The 27177-nt window shown below is 42.3% G+C and overlaps 16 non-coding genes and 2 pseudogenes across 16 annotated transcripts; all 18 read right to left on the reverse strand.

Annotated features, from left to right (window-relative positions):
- Window positions 1-243: 243 nt before the first annotated feature.
- LOC135521418 (U1 spliceosomal RNA) lies at window positions 244-406 on the reverse strand. The gene has a single exon (XR_010452558.1). It is a non-coding gene; the product is annotated as a U1 spliceosomal RNA (small nuclear RNA).
- Window positions 407-1798: 1392 nt separating this feature from the next.
- LOC135521411 (U1 spliceosomal RNA) lies at window positions 1799-1962 on the reverse strand. Its single transcript, XR_010452551.1, has one exon. It is a non-coding gene; the product is annotated as a U1 spliceosomal RNA (small nuclear RNA).
- Window positions 1963-3365: 1403 nt separating this feature from the next.
- Window positions 3366-3529, reverse strand: LOC135521412 (U1 spliceosomal RNA). Its single transcript, XR_010452552.1, has one exon. It is a non-coding gene; the product is annotated as a U1 spliceosomal RNA (small nuclear RNA).
- Window positions 3530-4918: 1389 nt separating this feature from the next.
- Window positions 4919-5084, reverse strand: LOC135521416 (U1 spliceosomal RNA). Its single transcript, XR_010452556.1, has one exon. It is a non-coding gene; the product is annotated as a U1 spliceosomal RNA (small nuclear RNA).
- A 1390-nt stretch (window positions 5085-6474) lies between these two features.
- Window positions 6475-6638, reverse strand: LOC135521451 (U1 spliceosomal RNA). Its single transcript, XR_010452584.1, has one exon. It is a non-coding gene; the product is annotated as a U1 spliceosomal RNA (small nuclear RNA).
- Window positions 6639-8025: 1387 nt separating this feature from the next.
- On the reverse strand, window positions 8026-8189 carry LOC135521452 (U1 spliceosomal RNA). Its single transcript, XR_010452585.1, has one exon. It is a non-coding gene; the product is annotated as a U1 spliceosomal RNA (small nuclear RNA).
- Window positions 8190-9585: 1396 nt separating this feature from the next.
- LOC135521453 (U1 spliceosomal RNA) lies at window positions 9586-9749 on the reverse strand. Its single transcript, XR_010452586.1, has one exon. It is a non-coding gene; the product is annotated as a U1 spliceosomal RNA (small nuclear RNA).
- Window positions 9750-11179: 1430 nt separating this feature from the next.
- On the reverse strand, window positions 11180-11343 carry LOC135521454 (U1 spliceosomal RNA). Its single transcript, XR_010452587.1, has one exon. It is a non-coding gene; the product is annotated as a U1 spliceosomal RNA (small nuclear RNA).
- Window positions 11344-12735: 1392 nt separating this feature from the next.
- LOC135521455 (U1 spliceosomal RNA) lies at window positions 12736-12899 on the reverse strand. Its single transcript, XR_010452588.1, has one exon. It is a non-coding gene; the product is annotated as a U1 spliceosomal RNA (small nuclear RNA).
- Window positions 12900-14284: 1385 nt separating this feature from the next.
- On the reverse strand, window positions 14285-14448 carry LOC135521456 (U1 spliceosomal RNA). The gene has a single exon (XR_010452589.1). It is a non-coding gene; the product is annotated as a U1 spliceosomal RNA (small nuclear RNA).
- A 1471-nt stretch (window positions 14449-15919) lies between these two features.
- LOC135521414 (U1 spliceosomal RNA) lies at window positions 15920-16081 on the reverse strand. Its single transcript, XR_010452554.1, has one exon. It is a non-coding gene; the product is annotated as a U1 spliceosomal RNA (small nuclear RNA).
- A 1399-nt stretch (window positions 16082-17480) lies between these two features.
- LOC135521413 (U1 spliceosomal RNA) lies at window positions 17481-17644 on the reverse strand. Its single transcript, XR_010452553.1, has one exon. It is a non-coding gene; the product is annotated as a U1 spliceosomal RNA (small nuclear RNA).
- A 1385-nt stretch (window positions 17645-19029) lies between these two features.
- LOC135521423 (U1 spliceosomal RNA) lies at window positions 19030-19169 on the reverse strand (annotated as a pseudogene).
- Window positions 19170-20587: 1418 nt separating this feature from the next.
- LOC135521457 (U1 spliceosomal RNA) lies at window positions 20588-20751 on the reverse strand. The gene has a single exon (XR_010452590.1). It is a non-coding gene; the product is annotated as a U1 spliceosomal RNA (small nuclear RNA).
- A 1385-nt stretch (window positions 20752-22136) lies between these two features.
- On the reverse strand, window positions 22137-22291 carry LOC135521422 (U1 spliceosomal RNA; annotated as a pseudogene).
- Window positions 22292-23684: 1393 nt separating this feature from the next.
- On the reverse strand, window positions 23685-23848 carry LOC135521458 (U1 spliceosomal RNA). Its single transcript, XR_010452591.1, has one exon. It is a non-coding gene; the product is annotated as a U1 spliceosomal RNA (small nuclear RNA).
- Window positions 23849-25232: 1384 nt separating this feature from the next.
- Window positions 25233-25396, reverse strand: LOC135521459 (U1 spliceosomal RNA). The gene has a single exon (XR_010452592.1). It is a non-coding gene; the product is annotated as a U1 spliceosomal RNA (small nuclear RNA).
- Window positions 25397-26866: 1470 nt separating this feature from the next.
- Window positions 26867-27030, reverse strand: LOC135521460 (U1 spliceosomal RNA). The gene has a single exon (XR_010452593.1). It is a non-coding gene; the product is annotated as a U1 spliceosomal RNA (small nuclear RNA).
- Window positions 27031-27177: the final 147 nt, after the last annotated feature.

Below are 27177 nucleotides of genomic sequence, written 5' to 3' on the forward strand. Positions count from 1 at the left end.
ACAATTTCATATTGGAAGCGCAATGGGGCTGCATTTGGCAACATGATGTTTCCACAAAATGCCAACAATGTTTGGCTCCAGACAAATGTTTCCACCTTTCGATTGGTCCACAGCGTCTCTTTCAAAACTGACTTCAAAGATCTTCATAAGCTCTTTCCTGGTCTTGATAATCCCGGTCAGTTGACTCAAGTCTTCCTCCAAGCCTGCCGCCAAGCAACAGTTTATCATTAAACAAGACATATCAGGGGAGAGCGCGAACGCAGTCCCCACTACCATAAATTATGCAATCGAGATTTCCACATTTGGGAAATCTCGCAGGGGTCAGCACAGCCGGAGTGCAATGGCTGAGCCTCGCCCTGGGTGAACTGCCTTCGTGATCACAGTATCTCCCTTGCCAGGTAAGTATGACTTGAATACATCAGTGGAGGGCAACTCTCTCCAGTGCCAAAATTTTCGGCTGACGGTAACCACTTTGTGTTCTGATAATATCACATCACATCGACCTGCGTTAAATGTCGTTTAGGAATGCACTTGCAGTCAGAGTGGTGAAAAAGTAGTTTATTTTGTTTACTAGACTATATCAGTGAAGCACGAGATTCCCATCATGCAACACTGTAGAAAAAAAATCACCAATGACTTTTTAATATCTTAACCTGTCTGATATCACAAATGTATGCGATGTGACGAAATACAAACACATTCAGACACACACACACACACACACACACACACACACACAGACAAATGCATGAAACCAATTGATTTATTATCGATAACATCTCACATTCTCTCGTGCTTTTGATTTACTCCGTAAAAGAAGGGTTCTAATTCCACCATGGAAAACACAGGGCCATCAGACATCAGTCCAGTTCCACTCCTCACCAGCATTATTTCCTTTGATCATTTGAACAGGGCGAAGGAGTACCAAGCACACACAAGCTGCATTCAGTAACGATATTCTTATTTGTCTCATAAATCAAAGGCTCCCTGACAGCACAAGGAACTTTGATCGTAATAAATTCAGCATCAAATGCTTACTACAAAGCAGTGTTGCTGATGAAATAATGCAAGAGCACACCCCAGTGGACAAAAAGCTTGCAGCACCTGGTATTCTCAGGCAGTCTCCCATCCAAGTACTAACCAGGCTTAGCTTCCGAGATCAGATGAGATCGGGCGTGTTCAGGCTGGTATGGCCGTAAGCAAAGGAACAAGTCTTGGTACGCCATTTAAAGTCAAAGTGAGTCTGATAAACAGACATTGCATTTTCACCAATTAGACAAGCAGCTTGAACTTTGGGTCACTCAAAAAGTGGAAGAAATTACATATGCTGTAGCCATTACTTTTTAGCACAGATAGTTGGATGAAATACAAACAAACCTTGCTAACATTTCAAAGCGAGGGCACATATTTCAGCCTTGCCAGTGAGAAAAAACGGACAAATACAATGACTCCTGACAAATACATCATGAGCAACAGTTTCCCATGCAGCTATCCTACGAGCCAGAATAAATACACAAAAGCTCTGAATGTTGAAATCCTAGTGCATTGTTCTGTGCTGAGGAGGAGTAGTGCATGAATGGACAATGTCATATTGGAAGCGCAATGGGGCTGCATTTCGCAACATGATGTTTCCACAAAATGCCAACAATGTTTGGCTCCAGACAAATGTTTCCACCTTTCGATTGGTCCACAACGTCTCTTTCAAAACTGACTTCAAAGATCTTCATAATCCCGGTCAGTTGACTCAAGTCTTCCTCCAGCCTGCCGCCAAGCAACAGTTTATCATTAAACAAGACATCAGGGGAGAGCGCGAACGCAGTCCCCCACTACCATAAATTATGCAATCGAGATTTCCACATTTGGGAAATTCGCAGGGGTCAGCACAGCCGGAGTGCAATGGCTGAGCCTCGCCCTGGGTGAACTGCCTTCGTGATCACAGTATCTCCCTTGCCAGGTAAGTATGACTTGAATACATCAGTGGAGGGCAACTCTCTCCAGTGCCAAAATTTTCGGCTGACGGTAACCACTTTGTGTTCTGATAATATCACATCACATCGACCTGCGTTAAATGTCGTTTAGGAATGCACTTGCAGTCAGAGTGGTGAAAAAGTAGTTTATTTTGTTTACTAGACTATATCAGTGAAGCACGAGATTCCCATCATGCAACACTGTAGAAAAAAAATCACCAATGACTTTTTAATATCTTAACCTGTCTGATATCACAAATGTATGCGATGTGACGAAATACAAACACATTCAGACACACACACACACACACACACACAGACAAATGCATGAAACCAATTGATTTATTATCGATAACAACATCTCACATTCTCTTGAGCTTTTGATTTACTCCGTAAAAGAAGGGTTCTAATTCCACCATGGAAAACACAGGGCCATCAGACATCAGTCCAGTTCCACTCCTCACCAGCATTATTTCCTTTGATCATTTGAACAGGGCGAAGGAGTACCAAGCACACACAAGCTGCATTCAGTAACGATATTCTTATTTGTCTCATAAATCAAAGGCTCCCTGACAGCACAAGGAACTTTGATCGTAATAAATTCAGCATCAAATGCTTACTACAAAGCAGTGTTGCTGATGAAATAATGCAAGAGCACACCCCAGTGGACAAAAAGCTTGCAGCATCTGGTATTCCCAGGCAGTCTCCCATCCAAGTACTAACCAGGCACGATCATGCTTCCGAGATCCGAGATCAGGCCTGTTCAGGTTGGTATGGCCGTAAGCAAAGGAACAAGTCTTGGTACGCCATTTAAAGTCAAAGTGAGTCTGATAAACAGACATTGCATTTTCACCAATTAGACAAGCAGCTTGAACTTTGGGTCACTCAAAAAGTGGAAGAAATTACATATGCTGTAGCCATTACTTTTTAGCACAGATAGTTGGATGAAATACAAACAAACCTTGCTAACATTTCAAAGCGAGGGCACATATTTCAGCCTTGCCAGTGAGAAAAAACGGACAAATACAATGACTCCTGACAAATACATCATGAGCAACAGTTTCCCATGCAGCTATCCTACGAGCCAGAATAAATACACAAAAGCTCTGAATGTTGAAATCCTAGTGCATTGTTCTGTGCTGAGGAGGAGTAGTGCATGAATGGACAATTTCATATTGGAAGCGCAATGGGGCTGCATTTCACCGCAACATGATGTTTCCACAAAATGCCAACAATGTTTGGCTCCAGACAAATGTTTCCAACTTTCGATTGGTCCACAATGTCTCTTTCACAACGTCTCTTCAAAACTGACTTCAAAGATCTTCATAATCCCGGTCAGTTGACTCAAGTCTTCCTCCAGCCTGCCGCCAAGCAACAGTTTATCATTAAACAAGACATCAGGGGAGAGCGCGAACGCAGTCCCCCACTACCATAAATTATGCAATCGAGATTTCCACATTTGGGAAATTCGCAGGGGTCAGCACAGCCGGAGTGCAATGGCTGAGCCTCGCCCTGGGTGAACTGCCTTCGTGATCACAGTATCTCCCTTGCCAGGTAAGTATGACTTGAATACATCAGTGGAGGGCAACTCTCTCCAGTTCCAAAATTTTCGGCTGACGGTAACCACTTTGTGTTCTGATAATATCACATCACATCGACCTGCGTTAAATGTCGTTTAGGAATGCACTTGCAGTCAGAGTGGTGAAAAAGTAGTTTATTTTGTTTACAAGACTATATCAGTGAAGCACGAGATTCCCATCATGCAACAACTGTAGAAAAAAAAAATCTCCAATGACTTTTTAATATCTTAACCTGTCTGATATCACAAATGTATGCAATGTGACGAAATACAATCACATTCAGACACACACACACACACACACACACACAGACAAATGCATGAAACCAATTGATTTATTATCGATAATATCTCACATTCTCTTGAGCTTTTGATTTACTCCGTAAAAGAAGGGTTCTAATTCCACCATGGAAAACACAGGGCCATCAGACATCAGTCCAGTTCCACTCCTCACCAGCATTATTTCCTTTGATCATTTGAACAGGGCGAAGGAGTACCAAGCACACACAAGCTGCATTCAGTAACGATGTTCTTATTTGTCTCATAAATCAAAGGCTCCCTGACAGCACAAGGAACTTTGATCGTAATAAATTCAGCATCAAATGCTTACTACAAAGCAGTGTTGCTGATGAAATAATGCAAGAGCACACCCCAGTGGACAAAAAGCTTGCAGCATCTGGTATTCCCAGGCAGTCTCCCATCCAAGTACTAACCAGGCCCGATCATGCTTAGCTTCCGAGATCAGGCCTGTTCAGGTTGGTATGGCCGTAAGCAAAGGAAAAAGTCTTGGTACGCCATTTAAAGTCAAAGTGAGTCTGATAAACAGACATTGCATTTTCACCAATTAGACAAGCAGCTTGAACTTTGGGTCACTCAAAAAGTGGAAGAAATTACATATGCTGTAGCCATCACTTTTTAGCACAGATAGTTGGATGAAATACAAACAAACCTTGCTAACATTTCAAAGCGAGGGCACATATTTCAGCCTTGCCAGTGAGAAAAAACGGACAAATACAATGACTCCTGACAAATACATCATGAGCAACAGTTTCCCATGCAGCTATCCTACTAGCCAGAATAAATACACAAAAGCTCTGAATGTTGAAATCCTAGTGCATTGTTCTGTGCCGAGGAGGACTAGTGCATGAATGGACAATTTCATATTGGAAGCGCAATGGGGCTGCATTTCGCAACATGATGTTTCCACAAAATGCCAACAATGTTTGGCTCCAGACAAATGTTTCCAACTTTCGATTGGTCCACAATGTCTCTTTCAAAAGTGACTTCAAAGATCTTCATAAGCCTGGTCAGTTGACTCAAGTCTTCCTCAAGCCTGCCACCAAGCAACAGTTTATCATTAAACAAGACATATCAGGGGAGAGCGCGAACGCAGTCCCCCACTACCATAAATTATGCAATCGAGATTTCCACATTTGGGAAATTCGCACAGGGGTCAGCACAGCCGGAGTGCAATGGCTGAGCCTCGCCCTGGGTGAACTGCCTTCGTGATCACAGTATCTCCCTTGCCAGGTAAGTATGACTTGAATACATCAGTGGAGGGCAACTCTCTCCAGTGCCAACCTTTTCGGCTGACGGTAACCACTTTGTGTTCTGATAATATCACATCACATCGACCTGCGTTAAATGCCGTTTAGGAATGAACTTGCAGACAGAGTGGTGAAAGTAGTTTATTTTGTTTACTAGACTATATCAGTGAAGCACGAGATTCCCATCATGCAACACTGTAGAAAAAAAATCTCCAATGACTTTTTAATATCTTAACCTGTCTGATATCACAAATGTATGCAATGTGACGAAATACAATCACATTCAGACACACACACATACACACACACACACAGACAAATGCATGAAACCAATTGATTTATTATCGATAACATCTCACATTCTCTTGAGCTTTTGATTTACTCCGTAAAAGAAGGGTTCTAATTCCACCATGGAAAACACAGGGCCATCAGACATCAGTCCAGTTCCACTCCTCACCAGCATTATTTCCTTTGATCATTTGAACAGGGCGAAGGAGTACCAAGCACACACAAGCTGCATTCAGTAACGATGTTCTTATTTGTCTCATAAATCAAAGGCTCCCTGACAGCACAAGGAACTTTGATCGTAATAAATTCAGCATCAAATGCTTACTACAAAGCAGTGTTGCTGATGAAATAATGCAAGAGCACACCCCAGTGGACAAAAAGCTTGCAGCATCTGGTATTCCCAGGCAGTCTCCCATCCAAGTACTAACCAGGCCCGATCATGCTTAGCGAGATCCGAGATCAGGCCTGTTCAGGCTGGTATGGCCGTAAGCAAAGGAAAAAGTCTTGGTACGCCATTTAAAGTCAAAGTGAGTCTGATAAACAGACATTGCATTTTCACCAATTAGACAAGCAGCTTGAACTTTGGGTCACTCAAAAAGTGGAAGAAATTACATATGCTGTAGCCATCACTTTTTAGCACAGATAGTTGGATGAAATACAAACAAACCTTGCTAACATTTCAAAGCGAGGGCACATATTTCAGCCTTGCCAGTGAGAAAAAACGGACAAATACAATGACTCCTGACAAATACATCATGAGCAACAGTTTCCCATGCAGCTATCCTACTAGCCAGAATAAATACACAAAAGCTCTATGTTGAAATCCTATCCTAGTGCATTGTTCTGTGTGAGGAGGACTAGTGCATGAATGGACAATTTCATATTGGAAGCGCAATGGGGCTGCATTTCGCAACATGATGTTTCCACAAAATGCCAACAATGTTTGGCTCCAGACAAATGTTTCCAACTTTCGATTGGTCCACAATGTCTCTTTCAAAAGTGACTTCAAAGATCTTCATAAGCCTGGTCAGTTGACTCAAGTCTTCCTCAAGCCTGCCGCCAAGCAGCAGTTTTATCATTAAACAAGACATATCAGGGGAGAGCGCGAACGCAGTCCCCCACTACCATAAATTATGCAATCGAGATTTCCACATTTGGGAAATTCGCAGGGGTCAGCACAGCCGGAGTGCAATGGCTGAGCCTCGCCCTGGGTGAACTGCCTTCTTGATCACAGTATCTCCCTTGCCAGGTAAGTATGACTTGAATACATCAGTGGAGGGCAACTCTCTCCAGTGCCAACCTTTTCGGCTGACGGTAACCACTTTGTGTTCTGATAATATCACATCACATCGACCTGCGTTAAATGCCGTTTAGGAATGAACTTGCAGACAGAGTGGTGAAAAAGTAGTTTATTTTGTTTACTAGACTATATCAGTGAAGCACGAGATTCCCATCATGCAACACTGTAGAAAAAAATCTCCAATGACTTTTTAATATCTTAACCTGTCTGATATCACAAATGTATGCAATGTGACGAAATACAATCACATTCAGACACACACACATACACACACACACAGACAAATGCATGAAACCAATTGATTTATTATCGATAACATCTCACATTCTCTTGAGCTTTTGATTTACTCCGTAAAAGAAGGGTTCTAATTCCACCATGGAAAACACAGGGCCATCAGACATCAGTCCAGTTCCACTCCTCACCAGCATTATTTCCTTTGATCATTTGAACAGGGCGAAGGAGTACCAAGCACACACAAGCTGCATTCAGTAACGATGTTCTTATTTGTCTCATAAATCAAAGGCTCCCTGACAGCACAAGGAACTTTGATCGTAATAAATTCAGCATCAAATGCTTACTACAAAGCAGTGTTGCTGATGAAATAATGCAAGAGCACACCCCAGTGGACAAAAAGCTTGCAGCATCTGGTATTCCCAGGCAGTCTCCCATCCAAGTACTAACCAGGCCCGATCATGCTTAGCTTAGAGATCCGAGATCAGGCCTGTTCAGGTTGGTATGGCCGTAAGCAAAGGAAAAAGTCTTGGTACGCCATTTAAAGTCAAAGTGAGTCTGATAAACAGACATTGCATTTTCACCAATTAGACAAGCAGCTTGAACTTTGGGTCACTCAAAAAGTGGAAGAAATTACATATGCTGTAGCCATCACTTTTTAGCACAGATAGTTGGATGAAATACAAACAAACCTTGCTAACATTTCAAAGCGAGGGCACATATTCAGCCTTGCCAGTGAAAAAACGGACAAATACAATGACTCCTGACAAATACATCATGAGCAACAGTTTCCCATGCAGCTATCCTACTAGCCAGAATAAATACACAAAAGCTCTGAATGTTGAAATCCTAGTGCATTGTTCTGTGCCGAGGAGGACTAGTGCATGAATGGACAATTTCATATTGGAAGCGCAATGGGGCTGCATTTCGCAACATGATGTTTCCACAAAATGCCAACAATGTTTGGCTCCAGACAAATGTTTCCAACTTTCGATTGGTCCACAATGTCTCTTTCAAAAGTGACTTCAAAGATCTTCATAAGCCTGGTCAGTTGACTCAAGTCTTCCTCAAGCCTGCCGCCAAGCAGCAGTTTTATCATTAAACAAGACATATCAGGGGAGAGCGCGAACGCAGTCCCCCACTACCATAAATTATGCAATCGAGATTTCCACATTTGGGAAATTCGCAGGGGTCAGCACAGCCGGAGTGCAATGGCTGAGCCTCGCCCTGGGTGAACTGCCTTCTTGATCACAGTATCTCCCTTGCCAGGTAAGTATGACTTGAATACATCAGTGGAGGGCAACTCTCTCCAGTGCCAAAATTTTCGGCTGACGGTAACCACTTTGTGTTCTGATAATATCACATCACATCGACCTGCGTTAAATGCCGTTTAGGAATGAACTTGCAGACAGAGTGGTGAAAAAGTAGTTTATTTTGTTTACTAGACTATATCAGTGAAGCACGAGATTCCCATCATGCAACACTGTAGAAAAAAAAATCTCCAATGACTTTTTAATATCTTAACCTGTCTGATATCACAAATGTATGCAATGTGACGAAATACAATCACATTCACACACACACACACACACACACACATACACACACACACAGCAAATGCATGAAACCAATTGATTTATTATCGATAACATCTCACATTCTCTTGAGCTTTTGATTTACTCCGTAAAAGAAGGGTTCTAATTCCACCATGGAAAACACAGGGCCATCAGACATCAGTCCAGTTCCACTCCTCACCAGCATTATTTCCTTTGATCATTTGAACAGGGCGAAGGAGTACCAAGCACACACAAGCTGCATTCAGTAACGATGTTCTTATTTGTCTCATAAATCAAAGGCTCCCTGACAGCACAAGGAACTTTGATCGTAATAAATTCAGCATCAAATGCTTACTACAAAGCAGTGTTGCTGATGAAATAATGCAAGAGCACACCCCAGTGGACAAAAAGCTTGCAGCATCTGGTATTCCCAGGCAGTCTCCCATCCAAGTACTAACCAGGCCCGATCATGCTTAGCTTCGAGATCAGGCCTGTTCAGGTTGGTATGGCCGTAAGCAAAGGAAAAAGTCTTGGTACGCCATTTAAAGTCAAAGTGAGTCTGATAAACAGACATTGCATTTTCACCAATTAGACAAGCAGCTTGAACTTTGGGTCACTCAAAAAGTGGAAGAAATTACATATGCTGTAGCCATCACTTTTTAGCACAGATAGTTGGATGAAATACAAACAAACCTTGCTAACATTTCAAAGCGAGGGCACATATTTCAGCCTTGCCAGTGAGAAAAAACGGACAAATACAATGACTCCTGACAAATACATCATGAGCAACAGTTTCCCATGCAGCTATCCTACTAGCCAGAATAAATACACAAAAGCTCTGAATGTTGAAATCCTAGTGCATTGTTCTGTGCCGAGGAGGACTAGTGCATGAATGGACAATTTCATATTGGAAGCGCAATGGGGCTGCATTTCGCAACATGATGTTTCCACAAAATGCCAACAATGTTTGGCTCCAGACAAATGTTTCCAACTTTCGATTGGTCCACAATGTCTCTTTCAAAAGTGACTTCAAAGATCTTCATAAGCCTGGTCAGTTGACTCAAGTCTTCCTCAAGCCTGCCGCCAAGCAGCAGTTTTATCATTAAACAAGACATATCAGGGGAGAGCGCGAACGCAGTCCCCCACTACCATAAATTATGCAATCGAGATTTCCACATTTGGGAAATTCGCAGGGGTCAGCACAGCCGGAGTGCAATGGCTGAGCCTCGCCCTGGGTGAACTGCCTTCTTGATCACAGTATCTCCCTTGCCAGGTAAGTATGACTTGAATACATCAGTGGAGGGCAACTCTCTCCAGTGCCAACCTTTTCGGCTGACGGTAACCACTTTGTGTTCTGATAATATCACATCACATCGACCTGCGTTAAATGCCGTTTAGGAATGAACTTGCAGACAGAGTGGTGAAAAAGTAGTTTATTTTGTTTACTAGACTATATCAGTGAAGCACGAGATTCCCATCATGCAACACTGTAGAAAAAAATCTCCAATGACTTTTTAATATCTTAACCTGTCTGATATCACAAATGTATGCGATGTGACGAAATACAAACACATTCAGACACACACACACACACAAACACATTCAGACACACACACACACACACACACACACAAATGCATGAAACCAATTGATTTATTATCGATAACATCTCACATTCTCTCGTGCTTTTGATTTACTCCGTAAAAGAAGGGTTCTAATTCCACCATGGAAAACACAGGGCCATCAGACATCAGTCCAGTTCCACTCCTCACCAGCATTATTTCCTTTGATCATTTGAACAGGGCGAAGGAGTACCAAGCACACACAAGCTGCATTCAGTAACGATGTTCTTATTTGTCTCATAAATCAAAGGCTCCCTGACAGCACAAGGAACTTTGATCGTAATAAATTCAGCATCAAATGCTTACTACAAAGCAGTGTTGCTGATGAAATAATGCAAGAGCACACCCCAGTGGACAAAAAGCTTGCAGCATCTGGTATTCCCAGGCAGTCTCCCATCCAAGTACTAACCAGGCCCGATCATGCTTAGCTCCAGATGAGATCAGGCCTGTTCAGGTTGGTATGGCCGTAAGCAAAGGAAAAAGTCTTGGTACGCCATTTAAAGTCAAAGTGAGTCTGATAAACAGACATTGCATTTTCACCAATTAGACAAGCAGCTTGAACTTTGGGTCACTCAAAAAGTGGAAGAAATTACATATGCTGTAGCCATCACTTTTTAGCACAGATAGTTGGATGAAATACAAACAAACCTTGCTAACATTTCAAAGCGAGGGCACATATTTCAGCCTTGCCAGTGAGAAAAAACGGACAAATACAATGACTCCTGACAAATACATCATGAGCAACAGTTTCCCATGCAGCTATCCTACTAGCCAGAATAAATACACAAAAGCTCTGAATGTTGAAATCCTAGTGCATTGTTCTGTGCCGAGGAGGACTAGTGCATGAATGGACAATTTCATATTGGAAGCGCAATGGGGCTGCATTTCGCAACATGATGTTTCCACAAAATGCCAACAATGTTTGGCTCCAGACAAATGTTTCCAACTTTCGATTGGTCCAACAATGTTTCTCTTTCAAAGTGATTTCCACAAAGATCTTCACTTCAAAGATCTTCATAATGGTCAGTTGACTCAAGTCTTCCTCAAGCCTGCCGCCAAGCAGCAGTTTTATCATTAAACAAGACATATCAGGGGAGAGCGCGAACGCAGTCCCCCACTACCATAAATTATGCAATCGAGATTTCCACATTTGGGAAATTCGCAGGGGTCAGCACAGCCGGAGTGCAATGGCTGAGCCTCGCCCTGGGTGAACTGCCTTCTTGATCACAGTATCTCCCTTGCCAGGTAAGTATGACTTGAATACATCAGTGGAGGGCAACTCTCTCCAGTGCCAAAATTTTCGGCTGACGGTAACCACTTTGTGTTCTGATAATATCACATCACATCGACCTGCGTTAAATGTCGTTTAGGAATGCACTTGCAGTCAGAGTGGTGAAAAAGTAGTTTATTTTGTTTACTAGACTATATCAGTGAAGCACGAGATTCCCATCATGCAACACTGTAGAAAAAAAATCACCAATGACTTTTTAATATCTTAACCTGTCTGATATCACAAATGTATGCGATGTGACGAAATACAAACACATTCAGACACACACACACACACACACACACACACACAGACAAATGCATGAAACCAATTGATTTATTATCGATAACATCTCACATTCTCTCGTGCTTTTGATTTACTCCGTAAAAGAAGGGTTCTAATTCCACCATGGAAAACACAGGGCCATCAGACATCAGTCCAGTTCCACTCCTCACCAGCATTATTTCCTTTGATCATTTGAACAGGGCGAAGGAGTACCAAGCACACACAAGCTGCATTCAGTAACGATATTCTTATTTGTCTCATAAATCAAAGGCTCCCTGACAGCACAAGGAACTTTTGATCGTAATAAATTCAGCATCAAATGCTTACTACAAAGCAGTGTTGCTGATGAAATAATGCAAGAGCACACCCCAGTGGACAAAAAGCTTGCAGCATCTGGTATTCCCAGGCAGTCTCCCATCCAAGTACTAACCAGGCCCGATCATGCTTAGCTTCCGAGATCAGGCCTGTTCAGGTTGGTATGGCCGTAAGCAAAGGAAAAAGTCTTGGTACGCCATTTAAAGTCAAAGTGAGTCTGATAAACAGACATTGCATTTTCACCAATTAGACAAGCAGCTTGAACTTTGGGTCACTCAAAAAGTGGAAGAAATTACATATGCTGTAGCCATCACTTTTTAGCACAGATAGTTGGATGAAATACAAACAAACCTTGCTAACATTTCAAAGCGAGGGCACATATTTCAGCCTTGCCAGTGAGAAAAAACGGACAAATACAATGACTCCTGACAAATACATCATGAGCAACAGTTTCCCATGCAGCTATCCTACAAGCCAGAATAAATACACAAAAGCTCTGAATGTTGAAATCCTAGTGCATTGTTCTGTTCTGAGGAGGTGTAGTGCATGAATGGACAATTTCATATTGGAAGCGCAATGGGGCTGCATTTCGCAACATGATGTTTCCACAAAATGCCAACAATGTTTGGCTCCAGACAAATGTTTCCAACTTTCGATTGGTCCACAATGTCTCTTTCAAAAGTGACTTCAAAGATCTTCATAAGCCTGGTCAGTTGACTCAAGTCTTCCTCAAGCCTGCCGCCAAGCAGCAGTTTTATCATTAAACAAGACATATCAGGGGAGAGCGCGAACGCAGTCCCCCACTACCATAAATTATGCAATCGAGATTTCCACATTTGGGAAATTCGCAGGGGTCAGCACAGCCGGAGTGCAATGGCTGAGCCTCGCCCTGGGTGAACTGCCTTCTTGATCACAGTATCTCCCTTGCCAGGTAAGTATGACTTGAATACATCAGTGGAGGGCAACTCTCTCCAGTGCCAACCTTTTCGGCTGACGGTAACCACTTTGTGTTCTGATAATATCACATCACATCGACCTGCGTTAAATGCCGTTTAGGAATGAACTTGCAGACAGAGTGGTGAAAAAGTAGTTTATTTTGTTTACTAGACTATATCAGTGAAGCACGAGATTCCCATCATGCAACACTGTAGAAAAAAAAATCTCCAATGACTTTTTAATATCTTAACCTGTCTGATATCACAAATGTATGCAATGTGACGAAATACAATCACATTCAGACACACACACATACACACACACACAGACAAATGCATGAAACCAATTGATTTATTATCGATAACATCTCACATTCTCTTGAGCTTTTGATTTACTCCGTAAAAGAAGGGTTCTAATTCCACCATGGAAAACACAGGGCCATCAGACATCAGTCCAGTTCCACTCCTCACCAGCATTATTTCCTTTGATCATTTGAACAGGGCGAAGGAGTACCAAGCACACACAAGCTGCATTCAGTAACGATGTTCTTATTTGTCTCATAAATCAAAGGCTCCCTGACAGCACAAGGAACTTTGATCGTAATAAATTCAGCATCAAATGCTTACTACAAAGCAGTGTTGCTGATGAAATAATGCAAGAGCACACCCCAGTGGACAAAAAGCTTGCAGCATCTGGTATTCCCAGGCAGTCTCCCATCCAAGTACTAACCAGGCCCGATCATGCTTAGCTTCCGAGATCAGGCCTGTTCAGGTTGGTATGGCCGTAAGCAAAGGAAAAAGTCTTGGTACGCCATTTAAAGTCAAAGTGAGTCTGATAAACAGACATTGCATTTTCACCAATTAGACAAGCAGCTTGAACTTTGGGTCACTCAAAAAGTGGAAGAAATTACATATGCTGTAGCCATCACTTTTTAGCACAGATAGTTGGATGAAATACAAACAAACCTTGCTAACATTTCAAAGCGAGGGCACATATTTCAGCCTTGCCAGTGAGAAAAAACGGACAAATACAATGACTCCTGACAAATACATCATGAGCAACAGTTTCCCATGCAGCTATCCTACTAGCCAGAATAAATACACAAAAGCTCTGAATGTTGAAATCCTAGTGCATTGTTCTGTGCCGAGGAGGACTAGTGCATGAATGGACAATTTCATATTGGAAGCGCAATGGGGCTGCATTTCGCAACATGATGTTTCCACAAAATGCCAACAATGTTTGGCTCCAGACAAATGTTTCCAACTTTCGATTGGTCCACAATGTCTCTTTCAAAAGTGACTTCAAAGATCTTCATAAGCCTGGTCAGTTGACTCAAGTCTTCCTCAAGCCTGCCACCAAGCAACAGTTTATCATTAAACAAGACATATCAGGGGAGAGCGCGAACGCAGTCCCCCACTACCATAAATTATGCAATCGAGATTTCCACATTTGGGAAATTCGCAGGGGTCAGCACAGCCGGAGTGCAATGGCTGAGCCTCGCCCTGGGTGAACTGCCTTCTTGATCACAGTATCTCCCTTGCCAGGTAAGTATGACTTGAATACATCAGTGGAGGGCAACTCTCTCCAGTGCCAACATTTTCGGCTGACGGTAACCACTTTGTGTTCTGATAATATCACATCACATCGACCTGCGTTAAATGCCGTTTAGGAATGAACTTGCAGACAGAGTGGTGAAAAAGTAGTTTATTTTGTTTACTAGACTATATCAGTGAAGCACGAGATTCCCATCATGCAACACTGTAGAAAAAAAATCTCCAATGACTTTTTAATATCTTAACCTGTCTGATATCACAAATGTATGCAATGTGACGAAATACAATCACATTCAGACACACACACACACACACACACACACACACACACACACACAGACAAATGCATGAAACCAATTGATTTATTATCGATAACATCTCACATTCTCTTGAGCTTTTGATTTACTCCGTAAAAGAAGGGTTCTAATTCCACCATGGAAAACACAGGGCCATCAGACATCAGTCCAGTTCCACTCCTCACCAGCATTATTTCCTTTGATCATTTGAACAGGGCGAAGGAGTACCAAGCACACACAAGCTGCATTCAGTAACGATGTTCTTATTTGTCTCATAAATCAAAGGCTCCCTGACAGCACAAGGAACTTTGATCGTAATAAATTCAGCATCAAATGCTTACTACAAAGCAGTGTTGCTGATGAAATAATGCAAGAGCACACCCCAGTGGACAAAAAGCTTGCAGCATCTGGTATTCCCAGGCAGTCTCCCATCCAAGTACTAACCAGGCCCGATCATGCTTAGCTTCCGAGATCAGGCCTGTTCAGGTTGGTATGGCCGTAAGCAAGGAAAAAGTCTTGGTACGCCATTTAAAGTCAAAGTGAGTCTGATAAACAGACATTGCATTTTCACCAATTAGACAAGCAGCTTGAACTTTGGGTCACTCAAAAAGTGGAAGAAATTACATATGCTGTAGCCATCACTTTTTAGCACAGATAGTTGGATGAAATACAAACAAACCTTGCTAACATTTCAAAGCGAGGGCACATATTTCAGCCTTGCCAGTGAGAAAAAACGGACAAATACAATGACTCCTGACAAATACATCATGAGCAACAGTTTCCCATGCAGCTATCCTACGAGCCAGAATAAATACACAAAAGCTCTGAATGTTGAAATCCTAGTGCATTGTTCTGTGCTGAGGAGGAGTAGTGCATGAATGGACAATGTCATATTGGAAGCGCAATGGGGCTGCATTTCGCAACATGATGTTTCCACAAAATGCCAACAATGTTTGGCTCCAGACAAATGTTTCCACCTTTCGATTGGTCCACAACATGATGTTTCCACAAAATGCCAACAATGTTTGGCTCCAGACAAATGTTTCCACCTTTCGATTGGTCCACAGCGTCTCTTTCAAAACTGACTTCAAAGATCTTCATAATCCCGGTCAGTTGACTCAAGTCTTCCTCCAGCCTGCCGCCAAGCAACAGTTTATCATTAAACAAGACATATCAGGGGAGAGCGAACGCAGTCCCCCACTACCATAAATTATGCAATCGAGATTTCCACATTTGGGAAATTCGCAGGGGTCAGCACAGCCGGAGTGCAATGGCTGAGCCTCGCCCTGGGTGAACTGCCTTCGTGATCACAGTATCTCCCTTGCCAGGTAAGTATGACTTGAATACATCAGTGGAGGGCAACTCTCTCCAGTTCCAAATTTTCGGCTGACGGTAACCACTTTGTGTTCTGATAATATCACATCACATCGACCTGCGTTAAATGCCGTTTAGGAATGAACTTGCAGACAGAGTGGTGAAAAAGTAGTTTATTTTGTTTACTAGGGACTATATCAGTGAAGCACGAGATTCCCATCATGCAACACTGTAGAAAAAAATCTCCAATGACTTTTTAATATCTTAACCTGTCTGATATCACAAATGTATGCGATGTGACGAAATACAAACACATTCAGACACACACACACACACACACACACACACAGACAAATGCATGAAACCAATTGATTTATTATCGATAACATCTCACATTCTCTTGAGCTTTTGATTTACTCCGTAAAAGAAGGGTTCTAATTCCACCATGGAAAACACAGGGCCATCAGACATCAGTCCAGTTCCACTCCTCACCAGCATTATTTCCTTTGATCATTTGAACAGGGCGAAGGAGTACCAAGCACACACAAGCTGCATTCAGTAACGATATTCTTATTTGTCTCATAAATCAAAGGCTCCCTGACAGCACAAGGAACTTTGATCGTAATAAATTCAGCATCAAATGCTTACTACAAAGCAGTGTTGCTGATGAAATAATGCAAGAGCACACCCCAGTGGACAAAAAGCTTGCAGCATCTGGTATTCCCAGGCAGTCTCCCATCCAAGTACTAACCAGGCCCGATCATGCTTAGCTTCCGAGATTAGGCCTGTTCAGGTTGGTATGGCCGTAAGCAAAGGAAAAGTCTTGGTACGCCATTTAAAGTCAAAGTGAGTCTGATAAACAGACATTGCATTTTCACCAATTAGACAAGCAGCTTGAACTTTGGGTCACTCAAAAAGTGGAAGAAATTACATATGCTGTAGCCATCACTTTTTAGCACAGATAGTTGGATGAAATACAAACAAACCTTGCTAACATTTCAAAGCGAGGGCACATATTTCAGCCTTGCCAGTGAGAAAAAACGGACAAATACAATGACTCCTGACAAATACATCATGAGCAACAGTTTCCCATGCAGCTATCCTACGAGCCAGAATAAATACACAAAAGCTCTGAATGTTGAAATCCTAGTGCATTGTTCTGTGCCGAGGAGGACTAGTGCATGAATGGACAATTTCATATTGGAAGCGCACATGAATGGGGCTGCATTTGCATTTCGCAACATGATGTTTCCACAAAATGCCAACAATGTTTGGCTCCAGACAAATGTTTCCACCTTTCGATTGGTCCACAGCGTCTCTTTCAAAACTGACTTCAAAGATCTTCATAATCCCGGTCAGTTGACTCAAGTCTTCCTCCAGCCTGCCGCCAAGCAGCAGTTTTATCATTAAACAAGACATATCAGGGGAGAGCGCGAACGCAGTCCCCCACTACCATAAATTATGCAATCGAGATTTCCACATTTGGGAAATTCGCAGGGGTCAGCACAGCCGGAGTGCAATGGCTGAGCCTCGCCCTGGGTGAACTGCCTTCGTGATCACAGTATCTCCCTTGCCAGGTAAGTATACTTGAATACATCAGTGGAGGGCAACTCTCTCCAGTGCCAAAATTTTCGGCTGACGGTAACCACTTTGTGTTCTGATAATATCACATCACATCGACCTGCGTTAAATGCCGTTTAGGAATGAACTTGCAGACAGAGTGGTGAAAAAGTAGTTTATTTTGTTTACTAGACTATATCAGTGAAGCACGAGATTCCCATCATGCAACACTGTAGAAAAAAAATCTCCAATGACTTTTTAATATCTTAACCTGTCTGATATCACAAATGTATGCAATGTGACGAAATACAATCACATTCAGACACACACACACATACACACACACACAGACAAATGCATGAAACCAATTGATTTATTATCGATAACATCTCACATTCTCTTGAGCTTTTGATTTACTCCGTAAAAGAAGGGTTCTAATTCCACCATGGAAAACACAGGGCCATCAGACATCATCAGTCCAGTTCCACTCCTCACCAGCATTATTTCCTTTGATCATTTGAACAGGGCGAAGGAGTACCAAGCACACACAAGCTGCATTCAGTAACGATGTTCTTATTTGTCTCATAAATCAAAGGCTCCCTGACAGCACAAGGAACTTTGATCGTAATAAATTCAGCATCAAATGCTTACTACAAAGCAGTGTTGCTGATGAAATAATGCAAGAGCACACCCCAGTGGACAAAAAGCTTGCAGCATCTGGTATTCCCAGGCAGTCTCCCATCCAAGTACTAACCAGGCCCGATCATGCTTAGCTTCCGAGATCAGGCCTGTTCAGGTTGGTATGGCCGTAAGCAAAGGAAAAAGTCTTGGTACGCCATTTAAAGTCAAAGTGAGTCTGATAAACAGACATTGCATTTTCACCAATTAGACAAGCAGCTTGAACTTTGGGTCACTCAAAAAGTGGAAGAAATTACATATGCTGTAGCCATCACTTTTTAGCACAGATAGTTGGATGAAATACAAACCTTGCTAACATTTCAAAGCGAGGGCACATATTTCAGCCTTGCCAGTGAGAAAAAACGGACAAATACAATGACTCCTGACAAATACATCATGAGCAACAGTTTCCCATGCAGCTATCCTACTAGCCAGAATAAATACACAAAAGCTCTGAATGTTGAAATCCTAGTGCATTGTTCTGTGCCGAGGAGGACTAGTGCATGAATGGACAATTTCATATTGGAAGCGCAATGGGGCTGCATTTCGCAACATGATGTTTCCACAAAATGCCAACAATGTTTGGCTCCAGACAAATGTTTCCAACTTTCGATTGGTCCACAATGTCTCTTTCAAAAGTGACTTCAAAGATCTTCATAAGCCTGGTCAGTTGACTCAAGTCTTCCTCAAGCCTGCCGCCAAGCAGCAGTTTTATCATTAAACAAGACATATCAGGGGAGAGCGCGAACGCAGTCCCCCACTACCATAAATTATGCAATCGCAGGGGTCAGCACAGCCGGAGTGCAATGGCTGAGCCTCGCCCTGGGTGAACTGCCTTCTTGATCACAGTATCTCCCTTGCCAGGTAAGTATGACTTGAATACATCAGTGGAGGGCAACTCTCTCCAGTGCCAACCTTTTCGGCTGACGGTAACCACTTTGTGTTCTGATAATATCACATCACATCGACCTGCGTTAAATGCCGTTTAGGAATGAACTTGCAGACAGAGTGGTGAAAAAGTAGTTTATTTTGTTTACTAGACTATATCAGTGAAGCACGAGATTCCCATCATGCAACACTGTAGAAAAAAAATCTCCAATGACTTTTTAATATCTTAACCTGTCTGATATCACAAATGTATGCAATGTGACGAAATACAATCACATTCAGACACACACACATACACACACACACAGACAAATGCATGAAACCAATTGATTTATTATCGATAACATCTCACATTCTCTTGAGCTTTTGATTTACTCCGTAAAAGAAGGGTTCTAATTCCACCATGGAAAACACAGGGCCATCAGACATCAGTCCAGTTCCACTCCTCACCAGCATTATTTCCTTTGATCATTTGAACAGGGCGAAGGAGTACCAAGCACACACAAGCTGCATTCAGTAACGATGTTCTTATTTGTCTCATAAATCAAAGGCTCCCTGACAGCACAAGGAACTTTGATCGTAATAAATTCAGCATCAAATGCTTACTACAAAGCAGTGTTGCTGATGAAATAATGCAAGAGCACACCCCAGTGGACAAAAAGCTTGCAGCATCTGGTATTCCCAGGCAGTCTCCCATCCAAGTACTAACCAGGCCCGATCATGCTTAGCTTCCGAGATCAGGCCTGTTCAGGTTGGTATGGCCGTAAGCAAAGGAAAAAGTCTTGGTACGCCATTTAAAGTCAAAGTGAGTCTGATAAACAGACATTGCATTTTCACCAATTAGACAAGCAGCTTGAACTTTGGGTCACTCAAAAAGTGGAAGAAATTACATATGCTGTAGCCATCACTTTTTAGCACAGATAGTTGGATGAAATACAAACAAACCTTGCTAACATTTCAAAGCGAGGGCACATATTTCAGCCTTGCCAGTGAGAAAAAACGGACAAATACAATGACTCCTGACAAATACATCATGAGCAACAGTTTCCCATGCAGCTATCCTACTAGCCAGAATAAATACACAAAAGCTCTGAATGTTGAAATCCTAGTGCATTGTTCTGTGCCGAGGAGGACTAGTGCATGAATGGACAATTTCATATTGGAAGCGCAATGGGGCTGCATTTCGCAACATGATGTTTCCACAAAATGCCAACAATGTTTGGCTCCAGACAAATGTTTCCAACTTTCGATTGGTCCACAATGTCTCTTTCAACAAATTTTCAAAGATTTCAAGCAGATCTCTCAAAACTGACTTCAAAGATCTTCATAAGCCTGGTCAGTTGACTCAAGTCTTCCTCAAGCCTGCCGCCAAGCAGCAGTTTTATCATTAAACAAGACATATCAGGGGAGAGCGCGAACGCAGTCCCCCACTACCATAAATTATGCAATCGAGATTTCCACATTTGGGAAATTCGCAGGGGTCAGCACAGCCGGAGTGCAATGGCTGAGCCTCGCCCTGGGTGAACTGCCTTCTTGATCACAGTATCTCCCTTGCCAGGTAAGTATGACTTGAATACATCAGTGGAGGGCAACTCTCTCCAGTGCCAAAATTTTCGGCTGACGGTAACCACTTTGTGTTCTGATAATATCACATCACATCGACCTGCGTTAAATGCCGTTTAGGAATGAACTTGCAGACAGAGTGGTGAAAAAGTAGTTTATTTTGTTTACTAGACTATATCAGTGAAGCACGAGATTCCCATCATGCAACACTGTAGAAAAAAAATCTCCAATGACTTTTTAATATCTTAACCTGTCTGATATCACAAATGTATGCAATGTGACGAAATACAATCACATTCAGACACACACACATACACACACACACAGACAAATGCATGAAACCAATTGATTTATTATCGATAACATCTCACATTCTCTTGAGCTTTTGATTTACTCCGTAAAAGAAGGGTTCTAATTCCACCATGGAAAACACAGGGCCATCAGACATCAGTCCAGTTCCACTCCTCACCAGCATTATTTCCTTTGATCATTTGAACAGGGCGAAGGAGTACCAAGCACACACAAGCTGCATTCAGTAACGATGTTCTTATTTGTCTCATAAATCAAAGGCTCCCTGACAGCACAAGGAACTTTGATCGTAATAAATTCAGCATCAAATGCTTACTACAAAGCAGTGTTGCTGATGAAATAATGCAAGAGCACACCCCAGTGGACAAAAGCTTGCAGCATCTGGTATTCCCAGGCAGTCTCCCATCCAAGTACTAACCAGGCCCGATTAGCTTCCGAGATCCGAGATCAGGCCTGTTCAGGTTGGTATGGCCGTAAGCAAAGGAAAAAGTCTTGGTACGCCATTTAAAGTCAAAGTGAGTCTGATAAACAGACATTGCATTTTCACCAATTAGACAAGCAGCTTGAACTTTGGGTCACTCAAAAAGTGGAAGAAATTACATATGCTGTAGCCATCACTTTTTAGCACAGATAGTTGGATGAAATACAAACAAACCTTGCTAACATTTCAAAGCGAGGGCACATATTTCAGCCTTGCCAGTGAGAAAAAACGGACAAATACAATGACTCCTGACAAATACATCATGAGCAACAGTTTCCCATGCAGCTATCCTACTAGCCAGAATAAATACACAAAAGCTCTGAATGTTGAAATCCTAGTGCATTGTTCTGTGCCGAGGAGGACTAGTGCATGAATGGACAATTTCATTGGAAGCGCAATGGGGCTGCATTTCGCAACATGATGTTTCCACAAAATGCCAACAATGTTTGGCTCCAGACAAATGTTTCCAACTTTCGATTGGTCCACAATGTCTCTTTCAAAAGTGACTTCAAAGATCTTCATAAGCCTGGTCAGTTGACTCAAGTCTTCCTCAAGCCTGCCGCCAAGCAGCAGTTTTATCATTAAACAAGACATATCAGGGGGGAGAAGCATCCCCCACTACCATAAATTATGCAATCGAGATTTCCACATTTGGGAAATTCGCAGGGGTCAGCACTCCGGAGTGCAATGGCTGAGCCTCGCCCTGGGTGAACTGCCTTCGTGATCACAGTATCTCCCTTGCCAGGTAAGTATGACTTGAATACATCAGTGGAGGGCAACTCTCTCCAGTGCCAAAATTTTCGGCTGACGGTAACCACTTTGTGTTCTGATAATATCACATCACATCGACCTGCGTTAAATGTCGTTTAGGAATGAACTTGCAGACAGAGTGGTGAAAAAGTAGTTTATTTTGTTTACTAGACTATATCAGTGAAGCACGAGATTCCCATCATGCAACACTGTAGAAAAAAAATCTCCAATGACTTTTTAATATCTTAACCTGTCTGATATCACAAATGTATGCAATGTGACGAAATTCACACAATCACATTCAGACACACACACACATACACACACACACAGACAAATGCATGAAACCAATTGATTTATTATCGATAACATCTCACATTCTCTTGAGCTTTTGATTTACTCCGTAAAAGAAGGGTTCTAATTCCACCATGGAAAACACAGGGCCATCAGACATCAGTCCAGTTCCACTCCTCACCAGCATTATTTCCTTTGATCATTTGAACAGGGCGAAGGAGTACCAAGCACACACAAGCTGCATTCAGTAACGATGTTCTTATTTGTCTCATAAATCAAAGGCTCCCTGACAGCACAAGGAACTTTGATCGTAATAAATTCAGCATCAAATGCTTACTACAAAGCAGTGTTGCTGATGAAATAATGCAAGAGCACACCCCAGTGGACAAAAAAAGCTTGCAGCATCTGGTATTCCCAGGCAGTCTCCCATCCAAGTACTAACCAGGCCCGATCATGCTTCCGAGATCCGAGATCAGGCCTGTTCAGGTTGGTATGGCCGTAAGCAAAGAAAAAGTCTTGGTACGCCATTTAAAGTCAAAGTGAGTCTGATAAACAGACATTGCATTTTCACCAATTAGACAAGCAGCTTGAACTTTGGGTCACTCAAAAAGTGGAAGAAATTACATATGCTGTAGCCATCACTTTTTAGCACAGATAGTTGGATGAAATACAAACAAACCTTGCTAACATTTCAAAGCGAGGGCACATATTTCAGCCTTGCCAGTGAGAAAAAACGGACAAATACAATGACTCCTGACAAATACATCATGAGCAACAGTTTCCCATGCAGCTATCCTACTAGCCAGAATAAATACACAAAAGCTCTGAATGTTGAAATCCTAGTGCATTGTTCTGTGCGAGGAGGACTAGTGCATGAATGGACAATTTCATATTGGAAGCGCAATGGGGCTGCATTTCGCAACATGATGTTTCCACAAAATGCCAACAATGTTTGGCTCCAGACAAATGTTTCCAACTTTCGATTGGTCCACAATGTCTCTTTCAAAAGTGACTTCAAAGATCTTCATAAGCCTGGTCAGTTGACTCAAGTCTTCCTCAAGCCTGCCGCCAAGCAGCAGTTTTATCATTAAACAAGACATATCAGGGGAGAGCGCGAACGCAGTCCCCCACTACCATAAATTATGCAATCGAGATTTCCACATTTGGGAAATTCGCAGGGGTCAGCACAGCCGGAGTGCAATGGCTGAGCCTCGCCCTGGGTGAACTGCCTTCTTGATCACAGTATCTCCCTTGCCAGGTAAGTATGACTTGAATACATCAGTGGAGGGCAACTCTCTCCAGTGCCAACCTGTTTTCGGCTGACGGTAACCACTTTGTGTTCTGATAATATCACATCACATCGACCTGCGTTAAATGCCGTTTAGGAATGAACTTGCAGACAGAGTTGAAAAAGTAGTTTATTTTGTTTACTAGACTATATCAGTGAAGCACGAGATTCCCATCATGCAACACTGTAGAAAAAAAAATCTCCAATGACTTTTTAATATCTTAACCTGTCTGATATCACAAATGTATGCAATGTGACGAAATACAATCACATTCAGACACACACACACACACACACACACAGACAAATGCATGAAACCAATTGATTTATTATCGATAACATCTCACATTCTCTTGAGCTTTTGATTTACTCCGTAAAAGAAGGGTTCTAATTCCACCATGGAAAACACAGGGCCATCAGACATCAGTCCAGTTCCACTCCTCACCAGCATTATTTCCTTTGATCATTTGAACAGGGCGAAGGAGTACCAAGCACACACAAGCTGCATTCAGTAACGATGTTCTTATTTGTCTCATAAATCAAAGGCTCCCTGACAGCACAAAGTTTGATCGTAATAAATTCAGCATCAAATGCTTACTACAAAGCAGTGTTGCTGATGAAATAATGCAAGAGCACACCCCAGTGGACAAAAAGCTTGCAGCATCTGGTATTCCCAGGCAGTCTCCCATCCAAGTACTAACCAGGCCCGATCATGCTTAGCTTCCGAGATCAGGCCTGTTCAGGTTGGTATGGCCGTAAGCAAAGGAAAAAGTCTTGGTACGCCATTTAAAGTCAAAGTGAGTCTGATAAACAGACATTGCATTTTCACCAATTAGACAAGCAGCTTGAACTTTGGGTCACTCAAAAAGTGGAAGAAATTACATATGCTGTAGCCATCACTTTTTAGCACAGATAGTTGGATGAAATACAAACAAACCTTGCTAACATTTCAAAGCGAGGGCACATATTTCAGCCTTGCCAGTGAGAAAAAACGGACAAATACAATGACTCCTGACAAATACATCATGAGCAACAGTTTCCCATGCAGCTATCCTACTAGCCAGTAATAAATACACAAAAGCTCTGAATGTTGAAATCCTAGTGCATTGTTCTGTGCCGAGGAGGACTAGTGCATGAATGGACAATTTCATATTGGAAGCGCAATGGGGCTGCATTTCGCAACATGATGTTTCCACAAAATGCCAACAATGTTTGGCTCCAGACAAATGTTTCCAACTTTCGATTGGTCCACAATGTCTCTTTCAAAAGTGACTTCAAAGATCTTCATAAGCCTGGTCAGTTGACTCAAGTCTTCCTCAAGCCTGCCGCCAAGCAGCAGTTTTATCATTAAACAAGACATATCAGGGGAGAGCGCGAACGCAGTCCCCCACTACCATAAATTATGCAATCGAGATTTCCACATTTGGGAAATTCGCAGGGGTCAGCACAGCCGGAGTGCAATGGCTGAGCCTCGCCCTGGGTGAACTGCCTTCTTGATCACAGTATCTCCCTTGCCAGGTAAGTATGACTTGAATACATCAGTGGAGGGCAACTCTCTCCAGTGCCAACTTTTCGGCTGACGGTAACCACTTTGTGTTCTGATAATATCACATCACATCGACCTGCGTTAAATGCCGTTTAGGAATGAACTTGCAGACAGAGTGGTGAAAAAGTAGTTTATTTTGTTTACTAGACTATATCAGTGAAGCACGAGATTCCCATCATGCAACACTGTAGAAAAAAAAAAATCTCCAATGACTTTTTAATATCTTAACCTGTCTGATATCACAAATGTATGCAATGTGACGAAATACAATCACATTCAGACAGACACACACACACACACACACACAGACAAATGCATGAAACCAATTGATTTATTATCGATAACATCTCACATTCTCTTGAGCTTTTGATTTACTCCGTAAAAGAAGGGTTCTAATTCCACCATGGAAAACACAGGGCCATCAGACATCAGTCCAGTTCCACTCCTCACCAGCAATTTCCTTTGATCATTTGAACAGGGCGAAGGAGTACCAAGCACACACAAGCTGCATTCAGTAACGATGTTCTTATTTGTCTCATAAATCAAAGGCTCCCTGACAGCACAAGGAACTTTGATCGTAATAAATTCAGCATCAAATGCTTACTACAAAGCAGTGTTGCTGATGAAATAATGCAAGAGCACACCCCAGTGGACAAAAAGCTTGCAGCATCTGGTATTCCCAGGCAGTCTCCCATCCAAGTACTAACCAGGCTTCATGATCATGCTTAGCTTCCGAGATCAGGCCTGTTCAGGTTGGTATGGCCGTAAGCAAAGGAAAAAGTCTTGGTACGCCATTTAAAGTCAAAGTGAGTCTGATAAACAGACATTGCATTTTCACCAATTAGACAAGCAGCTTGAACTTTGGGTCACTCAAAAAGTGGAAGAAATTACATATGCTGTAGCCATCACTTTTTAGCACAGATAGTTGGATGAAATACAAACAAACCTTGCTAACATTTCAAAGCGAGGGCACATATTTCAGCCTTGCCAGTGAGAAAAAACGGACAAATACAATGACTCCTGACAAATACATCATGAGCAACAGTTTCCCATGCAGCTATCCTACTAGCCAGAATAAATACACAAAAGCTCTGAATGTTGAAATCCTAGTGCATTGTTCTGTGCCGAGGAGGACTAGTGCATGAATGGACAATTTCATTTCGCAATATTGCATTTCGCAACATGATGTTTCCACAAAATGCCGCAATGTTTGGCTGCATGTTTCGCAACATGATGTTTCCACAAAATGACCAACAATGTTTGGCTCCAGACAAATGCCAACAATGTTTGGCTCCAGACAAATGTTTCCAACTTTCGATTGGTCCACAATGTCTCTTTCAAAAGTGACTTCAAAGATCTTCATAAGCCTGGTCAGTTGACAGTCTGATATCAGCCAAGTCTTCCTCAAGCCTGCCGCCAAGCAGCAGTTTTATCATTAAACAAGACATATCAGGGGAGAGCGCGAACGCAGTCCCCCACTACCATAAATTATGCAATCGAGATTTCCACATTTGGGAAATTCGCAGGGGTCAGCACAGCCGGAGTGCAATGGCTGAGCCTCGCCCTGGGTGAACTGCCTTCTTGATCACAGTATCTCCCTTGCCAGGTAAGTATGACTTGAATACATCAGTGGAGGGCAACTCTCTCCAGTGCCAACCTTTTCGGCTGACGGTAACCACTTTGTGTTCTGATAATATCACATCACATCGACCTGCGTTAAATGCCGTTTAGGAATGAACTTGCAGACAGAGTGGTGAAAAA

This window comes from Oncorhynchus masou, chromosome 29, assembly GCF_036934945.1.
Source record: "Oncorhynchus masou masou isolate Uvic2021 chromosome 29, UVic_Omas_1.1, whole genome shotgun sequence".
Lineage (NCBI taxonomy): Eukaryota > Metazoa > Chordata > Actinopteri > Salmoniformes > Salmonidae > Oncorhynchus > Oncorhynchus masou.